Raw genomic sequence first — 12,179 nt, forward strand, 5'->3', positions numbered from 1 at the left:
CCCGATTTCAAATGTATGTAACAACAACAAAACCAAACACTAAATCTTATTTCCAAGTCAATGTTTAAAGTGAACAAATCTTGTCCATAGGACAGATTGATCCAAGATTAGGCTTGTGCCCCAGAGTTACATTAATTACCTTGCTTCAAATCCAACCTCCATCACTTACTAGACATGGAACCTCAGGCAAGTTAGGTCCACACCTCCACACTTCATCTGGAAAACGAGAGGAGTAACACCCCTCTTACAGCACGTCTGAGGATCAAATGAGTTACTGAATACCTTTCCTTGTTTCTAAGACACTACTGAATGTGAGATGAATGAATATTTTTTTGTTTCTGTGAGAAAGAAAAGATGGTGGCTAATTAACCCATAGCACAATTCTTTCTTATCACTTAGCATTATTGTCTTATAATTACTGAAAAAGCTTTTTCAGTTATTTTGCCATAGATTTTTTTTTTATCATTTATCACTCTGAGCACACATATAAAGGAAATGTAAGTGAAATAATGGGGTTTGGTATTCTTAAAATCTCGCCACGCAGTGTAATACCTGAGTTAGTGTTCATCTCTGTTTTTCCACGCAGTATTCTTGCTGGTGCTATTAAAAGCATGGTTGATGCAGCACTTCTTTGACTCTGCTCTTTCTGCTCTTTCATTGTCTCCAGGAATTTCCTCCAAGCTGCTGACACCCCTAGTGAGAGTTTTCTTACGGATACTCTCTTGATTTTACCAGAAGATGTCCCATGGAAAAATTTCAAGCAGCGGAAAGGCTTGTTTTCTTTTTTAAATGAGGTGAAATTTGCTCAGTCATGTCCGACTCTCTGCGACCCCATGGACTATAGTCCTCCAGGCTGCTTTATCCGTGGGATTCTCTGGAGAATACTGGAGTGGGTTGCCATGCCCTTCTCCACGGGGTCTTCCCAACCCAGGGATCAAACCCAGGTCTCCAGAACTGCAGGCAGATTCTTTACCATTTGAGCTACCCAGGAAGCCCATTCTTTTTTCAAATGGCCCTTAATTTTGAGATTGTTGGCTAAACATTCAAAGGATTTCAGTTCTTCAGTTATTCACCAGGAATAGCAACAAAAAAATATCATGCATATAGAAGCAGTGGCAGCTGCATAGTAACTGTTGTTTGGTTGAAGGTGGCTGTCCAAATGTCATTAAGTGTATGATATTTTCCTACATATTAAATATAAAAAAAAAGTGCATTCAGTTTCATCCAATAGAGTCTCTGCAAAGCTCTTAGAAGATAATGCAATATCAAAGTGTTTGATAAATAAAGACAGATAAAATATACATAAAGGGAAAAAAGTTAGCCTACTTAAGTCTCATTCTTTCATGAATTAGCTGTGTGTTCCTCCTTGAGACATCCATCTTTTCGTCCATGAGACGGGTACAGTCTGGGTTGTACTGACCGCACCTGACCGCACCTGGCTGAGCGGAAGGTTTCGTGCAGGCCGTTACGTTTGTGCAGTTCCAGCCAATCGGAGTCTAAGTGTGGAGGGGTCAAACCTAGAAAAAGAAAGGGGCACAGATGGTTCAAAATCAGGGTCTCTCAGGCAGGCCGAACCAGCAGAGTTCCTCAGAAAAGTAAAAGCAAAAGACCTATAATGCTGTTCAGGCCACAGATGTAAGCTGCTGAGGGTGCGAACAAGTAAAAACCCTTGATCTGAAAAGAGAGAAAACAGCAAAGACAGCATATCCCTGAGTTGGCGGTTCGGGTGGAGGGGGCTCAGGAAGCTTGAGTCAAAGCCTGACCTACGATGGTCTGGCCACCAAAGTCCAGGAAGAGCCTCTGTGATGTGGGGTCCTGGGGCCCCTGTGTCCGTCGAATCTGGAATCCAGAGATCCTCCCTCCAGAGAGAAAATCCACTGGCCTCAGCTTTCCGGTTCCTCCTCATTTCGGTTCAGCCTCCCTGCACCCTAAGCCTGGGACCAGTCAGGACGTAGAGAAGGACCCCAGCGCTGGGGAGAAATCAGGCCTCCCCTGTCCTATCCCACCTTCCACGATTACAAATGATTCTGCAAGCTGAACAGGATTCTGCCCGTCTCACTCACAGTGATTGTACAACAGCTGTATAATCGATTTTGCTGAAGACCCGCGCGGCTCAGAGCATAGCACAAACGTCCACAGTGAACCGCAAATGTGAATAAGAATGGCCCGGCCTGCATGGTAATTGGTATTATTATTGGAGTGAATGGGAAAGCCACATATGTATGGATGGGCGGGGCTGTGCTGGGTGCAGCGTGCATTTTCTCTTCTCTATGTCTGTTCTCTCAAACAACCAGCCAGAGGGGGATGAAGGCAAAGAGGCACCAGGTGGGAATGTCGTGAAGAAGGTGAGGCTGCTTACCCACAACCCGGTAGCCTAGCCTTTCCTCTCCGTCGGAGCCCACGTCCATGAATCACAGTGCAGCGTGTGGCATGAGTTATCTCCTCCCTGAAAAAGACTCTGTTACAAAAGGGTAGAGGGCTAGACTCGGGTGAAGGGGGCGGGCTGATGGGGAGACGGGGAAGAGAAACACTTCAGGTTAATTGGAGCTGAGAATATAAAATACTCGTCTTAAAGTGTGTGCTTCAGTTATGAGCAGGAAAGTGTCGCGATCATAATGTTTTCTGTGCGGGATTCAACACAGCATGGGTGTTTTAAAACAAGCGGTAATCATTTCTCATGGAGAAATTACAAGCTGCAGCTCCGGGCTCAGGACAAGCGCCTGGGAGACCCCTGGCCCCTTTCTCCGGGGAGACACCAGGAGACACACGTGGCAGTTAGCGGCTGAGACTCTTGAACCAAATGGTAGAGTTAGTGATGGAGAGAATTGTACAGTTTAATTCAATCAGTGCTTTATTCATTCAGAAAGAAATGACACAGAATTCTTCCAGAATTCTGGCAAGTAGGAGAGAAGGATTTTTGGTTTGGAGAAGCAAACTGTCTGGCTTCTAAAGAGACTGCAAAGCAAACTGGTCAACTTTGCAATAGGGAAATGAACGCAACACAGTTACAATGATTCATTTGAGGAAGCTGGTTGTGTTGTGTATTTCTTTTAAAGGAGACCGTTTGAGCCTGATGCAAAAACACCTCTGTCCTGTGAGCGCTCTGCTCTGCTTGCTCTCATCCTGGGTACATTCTTGTGGCATCAGCGTCGTGGCGAGGTCTCTATTTAAAGATTCCTTTCTACCATCAATGATTTCTCTAAAGTAATGAACAATGCACTGTACAACACTAAGTTAAAAATTCTTAGAAATAAATGCAGAGGCATTAGTCACAATTATCCACACAGTTCTTCAAAATGGTAGCACATGAGAAGAAAAGGGGTCCCTCTCACCCTTTTTCTGAAGACCATTTTTGTTTACTTCATTCTCAAGTAGTAAGAGATTGCAGGAACCATTTGCATAGGATAACTAACATATACCACATCATTTGCACGTCTGCAAGTACACGTGAGTAACCGTAATTACACGTGACACCAATTACTCTATTACTTTGTATTAAATTATAATGGAAAATTCCACTAGAGAATTGAAGCCTAATTGCATCTTAATTTGCATAATTTTGCATATTAATTACATCTCAGATGAATAATAAATTTCAGCAGATTTTTAATTTATGCATAGACACAAAAACAAGTGGAGAAATAATTTAGAAAAAAAAATACCAGCAACTATTACTTAGGGCATTCAACTAATTTTGCTTAGTTTAGCAAAACAAAACTTGGTTTGTTTAATATAGCATCTTTAGGCTGATTGCTGTTTATTGCACAAGATGTCAGTCTTGAAACATAGGTGCAGACATGGCTTTTCTTAATAAAATAAAGTGTTCAATTATGGCACTTTAAGTTTAGAATTTTATATTTTGATAAAACTGTCTCTAGGATAGCATCATGTAGTTGGAAATATTTTTAATTGTTATGCATTTTTATTTAGGCTTAATTTCTGTGGCAGTTATTTTAAATGCAAAAGATGACCACAAAAATATCCTGGTGAAGGAAATCACAAATAAAAAGATGTCAAATGCTTTCTAATTTTGAGTCTACTATGAAGTCACCCAAGATTGTTTTAGTGATTTTGTATGAATGGTTCAGAAGGAGAAATTCCCTACATTTTTGTTTTGCAGAGTAAAACAATTCATAGGACTGGCTTCTAAAGATTACTATTATTTTCTAGCTGTTTTCTCTATTTCTCTTGCCTGCATGGTAAACAGAAACAAATCTTGCCTGCTAGAGACCTTGGTTTTAAATTTAGTCACCCTTGCTTTGGATTTATCAAACAAACAGAAGGTTTATTTCTCTGAGATAATTAATGCATTTTGGTTACATAGCTGTATCTAGGTTGACAGTCATAAAAAAGCAACACCAAGTCTTCCTCAAATGACAGCATGTAACTTAAAATTCATTTCTTCCATCTCTTGCCTAAACCCAAGCCTCATAGCTTCCTGCCTGCTGCCACTGTTGGAGGGAGGGGAGAGCTAGCTCTGCCTCCATGAAGCCTAATACTGTGATCATTTACCAAATGATACAAAAGCAGAGAATGACGACGTCCTAATAAATCAGGAATCTGTCAAAATTAATAATCTCAGCCGTCATCTGTTTTCCTGTGAAGGTCCTACCGGCATCAAATACTTTCCAGTTCGTTCTATAGATTCTCGGTGCAGAAACTGTGCTTGTGCTCCCTGGAGCTGGGTGACCTCCGAGAGACCATTCTGTATGTGTGTTATCATATCAATCGGGAGTCCACAACTGTGCTAGTTCAGAGGGCTAGAAGCAGGAATTCTTTGCACGCGCCCTCCTCCAGCTACCGATCCCTGCTCTTATTTGCTATCTGATGGATGACACTTGGAGCTAAGGGTTTGGATTTGTCTTTGTTACCTTATATTTCAATATTTTCTGTTTATCTTCAAAAAAGTTTGCCTTGTTCTTAGACAAACCAAGACCGATGAAAAAAATCGAAGGCATGCCAAGTACTTCCTGTATCACATGAATTTCTATCAGAAGCTCAACTCCCTGCTCGGTTTCTGTTAATCAAGTCACAGTCCTATGAACGCCTTTGATGATCTGAATGTCTAAAACCTGAAATACTTCAGCTATCAAAAATAGAACTGCATCGATGATTGCGTCCGTCCCTTTACTTTTTTGTTCAACCCTTTAGACCAGGTTCTTAGATTCAAGACAGCTTTGAGCCGGACCAATTCCTCAAAAGACCCAATCCTCCCAACATTTAAGCAATGGTTCCCTCTTGTGGCCGTGCCTGAGTACTGCGGTCTGAGAAAGGCGGGCTGGGAAGAGGGACTGAAAATCTCCTAGGATGTTAAATTATGAAACACAGTATTCATCTACTTGCAGATCGTATTTGGAGGTCTTCGCAGGTCTCCCGGCCTTTCTTACCAGTTTCCAGCCAGGTGCAAGTTTTAGAATTTACGGAGAGAAAAGCAAGCAACTTGATGCTGATTACTGGCAGTATTCCCACAAAAAAACAAACAAAACAAGAAAACACACCCCAGCACCTCCTTGGGATGTAGTATCCATACTGCAGCACAGTTTTCAAGATGATAATATGGGTGTTGGAAAAAAGAGCTTAGGTTTTCACTGAAGGCTTTGGAAATTTATTTATGTATTATTTTTATTATTATTTATTCATATTCATTACCTCCTGAGGGAACCTTATCACAAGTGTAGACATAAATCTAGATTCTGCTGGTTCTTTCAGGAGTTTTATCCTCAAAGTTCATCTGAAAGGGGGTGGGGGTGGAATCTTACACTTATCCAGTCACTCAAAGATAGTCCTTCCCAGCACCTCTGATAGATGCTCTCAGAGATGTATTTTGAGTCAGATTTCCCCCGAGGCCACCATCCGACACTCTCCAGACTACCGAGATACCGCGCATTCTTCTGATTCATCCTGTAACTGCGCATGAACGCTTTCCCTCGGTGTTAGGCTGTGCTCAGGACGGCGCAGCCAAGAGATGTCCCTTAAGTAGATTTCTTCCTTCAGATCGTGTTTAATGTAAAAGTAAAGTGTTGTTAGTAACAGGGATAAGAGGTTGCCCCTGTGGTCACGTTAGAGTCAGTACCCGGGAGGAACGGCCGCCGTCCAGGCAAGGCTCATGCGATGTTTGCAGAGCACTTCCGAAAAATCCTGTCCTGCAAAGGCCGCCCTTCCATCCCACCCCAAGGATCCTGCTTAAAGAGGGAGAGCGCTCGCGTCTGTCGAGCCATTTCCAACGCACAACCCTGCTTCCTCGCCACAGAGGTTATTTACTTAGAAGTTTCAACAAGAGAACTGAGGCTCAGGATGAAAATGGGCCCCGTTTGGGGTTGGAAGAGGGCTCGTTTCCTGGAAGCCAAGGCCTAGAGATCTAGAATAACTAACATGGTAACTGTCTCACTCTCCTGACTGAGAAGAACTGAGCACCTTCCCATCGCCAGGCCAGCCCCGGGCTCAGCCACCGGATTCCAAGTCTCTGCCCTTCCCCGATGGGAGGGGAGCTTGGGAAAGAATGGATGCTAAGAAGTGCGGTTGAGTCTCTCTGCTGTGCGCCTGAAGCTACACGGTAATTTAATTGTCTATACTCTAATATAAAAGAAAAAGTTAAAAAATAAGAAAAAAGTTTTTTTTTAAAGTCTCTTCCCTTCATTGCCAAGGCAGCGAAGACCCCTGTCCGTCTCACAGGTCTCACCAGCCGGAGGGCATCTGAGCTGCACGGGAGGTGAATTTTTAGCTATCAGTTAATGCAAAAAACCAAAATGGCTGTCTGGGGAGGCCTTACAAATAGCTGTGTAAAGAAGAGAAGCGAAAGGCAAAGGAGAAAAGGAAAGATATAAACATTTGAATGCAGAGTTCCAAAGAATAGCAAGAAGAGATAAGAAAGCCTTCTTCAGCGATCAATGCAAAGAAATAGAGGAAAATAACAGAATGGGAAAGACTAGAGATCTCTTCAAGAAAATCAGAGATACCAAAGGAACATTTCATGCAAAGATGGGCTCGATAAAGGACAGAAATGGTATGGACCTAACAGAAGCAGAAGATATTAAGAAGAGATGGCAAGAATACACAGAAGAACCATACAAAAAAGATCTTCACGATGGTGTGATCACTGACCTAGAGCCAGACATCCTGGAATGTGAAGTCAAGTGGGCCTTAGAAAACATCACTATGAACAAAGCTAGTGGAGGTGATGGAATTCCAGTTGAGCTGTTCCAAATCCTGAAAGATGATGCTGTGAAAGTGCTGCACCTAATATGCCAGCAAATTTGGAAAACTCAGCAGTGGCCACAGGACTCGAAAAGGTCAGTTTTCATTCCAATCCCAAAGAAATGCCAAAGAATGCTCAAACTACCACACAATTGCACTCATCTCACACGCTAGTAAAGTAATGCTCAATATTCTCCAAGCCAGGCTTCGGCAATATGTGAATCGTGAACTTCCAGATGTTCAAGCTGGTTTTAAAACAGGCAGAGGAACCAGAAATCAAATTGCCAACATCCGCTGGATCATGGAAAAAGCAAGAGAGTTCCAGAAAAACATCTATTTCTGCTTTATTGACTATGCCAAAGCCTTTGACTGTGTGGATCACAATAAACTGTGGAAAATTCTGAAAGAGATGGGAATACCAGACCACCTGATCTGCCTCTTGAGAAATTTGTATGCAGGTCAGGAAGCAACAGTTAGAACTGGACATGGAACAACAGACTGGTTCCAAATAGGAAAAGGAGTACGTCAAGGCTGTATATTGTCACCCTGCTTATTTAACTTATATGCAAAGTACATCATGAGAAATGCTGGACTGGAAGAAACACAAGCTGGAATCAAGATTGCCAGGAGAAATATCAATAACCTCAGATATGCAGATGACACCACTCTTATGGCAGAAAGTGAAGAGGAACTAAAAAGCCTCTTGATGAAAGTGAAAGAAGAGAGTGAAAAAGTTGGCTTAAAGCTCAACATTCAGAAAACAGATCATGGCATCCAGTCCCATCACTTCATGGGAAATAGATGGGGGAAAGAGTGGAAACAGTGGAAACAGTGTCAGACTTTATTTTTCTGGGCTCCAAAATCACTACAGATGGTGACTGCAGCCATGAAATTAAAAGGCGCTTACTCCTTGGAAGAAAAGTTATGACCAAACTAGATGGCATATTCAAAAGCAGAGACATTACTTTGCCAGCAAAGGTCCGTCTAGTCAAGGCTATGGTTTTTCCAGTGGTCATGTATGGATGTGAGAGTTGGACTGTGAAGAAGGCTGAGCGCCAAAGAAGTGATGCTTTTGAACTGTGGTGTTGGAGAAGACTCTTGAGAGTCCCTTGGACTGCAAGGAGATCCAACCAGTCCATTCTGAAGGAGATCAGCCCTGGGATTTCTTTGGAAGGACTGATGCTAAAGCTGAAACTCCAGTACTTTGGCCACCTCATGCAAAGAGTTGACTCATTGGAAAAGACTCTGATGCTGGGAGGAATTGGGGGCAGGAGGAGAAGGGGACGACAGAGGATGAGATGGCTGGATGGCATCACTGACTCGATGGACGTGAGTCTCAGTGAACTCCAGGAGTTGGTGATGGACAGGGAGGCCTGGCATGCTGCAATTCATGGGGTCGCAAAGAGTCGGACATGACTGAGCGACTGTGCGGCCAGAGCCGTACAAGAACTCACCTCATACAGGAGGCTTATGCATTCAGGAAATAAGATGAGCATTAATCCTTAGGTCCAAAATGGAAAAAATAAAGACTTTCTTCCAACAGTGAACTTTCGGAAAGAAAACTGTTTCCTGTGGTGGTTCTGTGCCCCCCTTGCTAGAGTCACGGGGGTTGTGAGTGCCCCTTCACACGCCCTTTGTCACGGCCTCAGGTTCAGTGTGAGTTCCCACGGGAGCTGGTGCCCAAGCAGCCACCCGGGTTCGCTTGTGCTGGAGTCTCTTCCTGCCTGTGACGGAAATGAGAACTAAATGAAATTCAGTGACACACTCCCTCCTACAAGTGCAAACTTGTTGCATCTTCTGGATATGTATTTTCTATATTTTATAATAAATTAGTAATATCATATATGGGCTTCCCTGGTGGCTCAGCAGTAAAAGAATCTTCCTGCAAAGCAGGAGCCAAAGGAGACACAGTTTCAATCCCTAGATCAGGAAGATCCCCCTGGAGGAGGGCATGGCAACCCACTCCAGTATTCTTGCCTGGAGAATCCCATGGACAGAGGAGCCTGGCGGGCTACAGTCCTTGGGGTCAGAAAGAGTCAGACATGACTGAAGTGACTTAGAATACTACATGTAATATTATGTATAATAATGAATCACCAACAGCTGTTTTCTACAGCATATGTTCCCTTGCACCCTTAATCTCTCCCGGTACTTGCTCACCCTCTGTCTCTGTCTCTGTCTCTCTCTCTCTCTCTGAGATTAGCAGGGCAATCCATTAACACAGAGAAAAATACAAAATAAAAATCCATCTTCCTCTTCACCTTCCTTATCTGAGCATAGAGGCCCTTGGAAGTTTGCAAAACAAATGAGGAAAAAGGGAAGTATAACCCAGAGGAACCCAGAGTTTAGATTGAAAAGTCCAAGAAAATGGCAAACAAAATATCCAAGATTTGGGGCTAAAATATATTTTCTGGCTTTTTATTTTGTCAAGGAATTTTTTAAAACCCAAACTAAAAATAATAGTATATTCTAACTATCATGTATAAAAGAAAAGATACCTTAACAACAAATGAATAAGGAGGACACAGTCTCCAGAAGTTAAAAGGGCATCCCCTTGTGTTGGGGATTTAGCTTTAGAAAGCAGTCCCTCCGCACTTTCTTTCTCTGTGCTATCATCAGTTAGATCAGTTAAATTTCAGCCTAGAGCAGGGCTCGTCACAGACCAGCATCTGGGACTCCCTGTCTCTCCTCCCTGGTCCCTCGGGGCTCTGGTCAGATGCCATCTCTTCCAAGAGATGCCCTTCATTCCCCAATTCACAGTGAAAGTGTGAGTGAAAGTTAGTCACTCAGCTGTGTCTGACTCTTTGCAACCCCATGGACTTTATGCCACCAGGCTCCTCTGTCAATGGAATTTCCCAGGCAAGATTACCCTGCCAGGCTCCTCTGTCCATGGGATTCTCCAGGCAAGAATACTGGAGGGGGTTTCCATTTCCCTTCTCTGAGGGATCTTCCCGACCCAGGGATTGAATCCAGGTCTCCTGATTGCAGGCAGATTCTTTACTATCAGAGCCACCTGGGAGCTCTGCATCTAAGTTCTCACCATTGTTTTATTTTCATCATTTTCTTTTGAAATTGGTGTTTAACTTACCTCCATCTCCAGATGGCTAACTCCTTGAGGTCAGGAATTCCTATAACTTAAGCATTTTTTATAAAACACTCCATAAATCTCAACTGGTCACATGAACCCAATGTAAAATAAAATGGAATGATTCATACAAGAGTCACTATTTTCCTCCTAAAGACTAACAACTTCTTATGTGTGCACAATCACTTGGCTGTGTCTGGCTCTTTGCAATCCCATTAAGTGTAATCCACCAGGCTCCTTGTCCATGGAATTTTCCAGACAAGAAGACTGGAGTGGGTTGCCATTTTCTACTCCAGGGGATCTTCCCAACCCAGGGATCAAACCCACGTCTCTTGTGTCTCCTGCATTGGCAGGTGGATTCTTCACCATTGCACCACCAGGGAATGGGTTAGAAACGCTAGAGGATAGCTCACCACACGTGCTGGCAATGAGGACCAGCACCCACGACGTGCCTTTCTCAGCTTCTTCTTTCCTTTTCCAATTTCCAAATCATGACATCACCATGTATACCCATATATCGTGAGATGTATATGGTTCAGTTCAGTCACTCAGTCGAGTCCGACTCTTTGTGACCCCATGAATTGCAGCACGCCAGGCCTCCCTGTCCATCACCAACTCCCGGAGTTCACTCAGACTCACATCCATCGAGTCAGTGATGCCATCCAGCCATCTCATCCTCTGTCGTCCCCTCTTCCTCCTGCCCCCAATCCCTCCCAGCATCAGAGTCTTTTCCAATGAGTCAACTCTTTGCATGAGGTGGCCAAAGTACTGGATTTTCAGCTTTAGCATCATTTCTTCCAAAGAAATCCCAGGGCTGATCTCCTTCAGAATGGACTGGTTGGATCTCCTTGCAGTCCAGGGGACTCTCAAGAGTCTTCTCCAACACCACAGTTCAAAAGCATCAATTCTTTGGCCCTCAGCCTTCTTCACAGTTCAACTCTCACATCCATACATGATCACTGGAAAAACCATAGCCTTGACTAGATGGACCTTTGCTGGCAAAGTAATGTCTCTGCTTTTGAATATGCTATCTAGTTTGGTCATAACTTTCCTTCTAAGGAGTAAGCGTCTTTTAATTTCATGGCTGCAGTCACCATCTGCAGTGATTTTGGAGCCCAGAAAAATAAAGTCTGACACTATTTCCACTCTTTCCCCATCTATTTCCCATGAAGCGATGGGACCAGATGCCATGATCTTTGTTTTCTGAATGTTGAGATTTAAGCCAACTTTTTCACTCTCCTCCTTCACCTTCCTGCCATAAGGGTGGTGTCATCTGCATATCTGAGATTATTGATATTTCTCCCGGCAATCTTGATTCCAGCTTGTGCTTCTTCCAGTCCAGCATTTCTCATGATGTACTCTGCATATAAGTTAAATAAGCAGGGTGACAATATACAGCCTTGACGGACTCCTTTTCCTATTTGGAACCAGTCTGTTTTTCCATGTCCAATTCTAACTGTTGCTTCCTGACCTGCATACAAATTTCTCAAGAGGCAGGTCAGGTGGTCTGGTATTCCCATCTCTTTCAGAATTTTCCACAGTTTATTGTGTATGGTAGGATACATAAATATCTCAATAGATATGCATGAAGCAGGAAATGGCAACCCACTCCAGTATTCTTGCCTGCAAAATCCCATGGATAGAGGAACCTGGCGGGCTACAGTCCATGGGATCACAGAGTCCGACACGACTTGGTGACTAAACCACCACCACCATATAGATATGCACGCATCTGTATATTTATTATGAGCTTCCCAGGTGGCATTAGTGGTGAAGAACCTGCTTGCCAAAGCAGGAGAAGTGAGAGATGCAGGTTCAGTCCCTGGATCAGGAAGATCCCCTGGAGGAGGGCATGGCAACCCGCTCCAGTACTCTTGCCTGGAGAATCCCCATGGACAGA

The sequence above is a fragment of the Bubalus bubalis genome, chromosome 1 (assembly GCF_019923935.1).
Source record: "Bubalus bubalis isolate 160015118507 breed Murrah chromosome 1, NDDB_SH_1, whole genome shotgun sequence".
In the NCBI taxonomy this organism is placed as follows: Eukaryota; Metazoa; Chordata; class Mammalia; order Artiodactyla; family Bovidae; genus Bubalus; species Bubalus bubalis.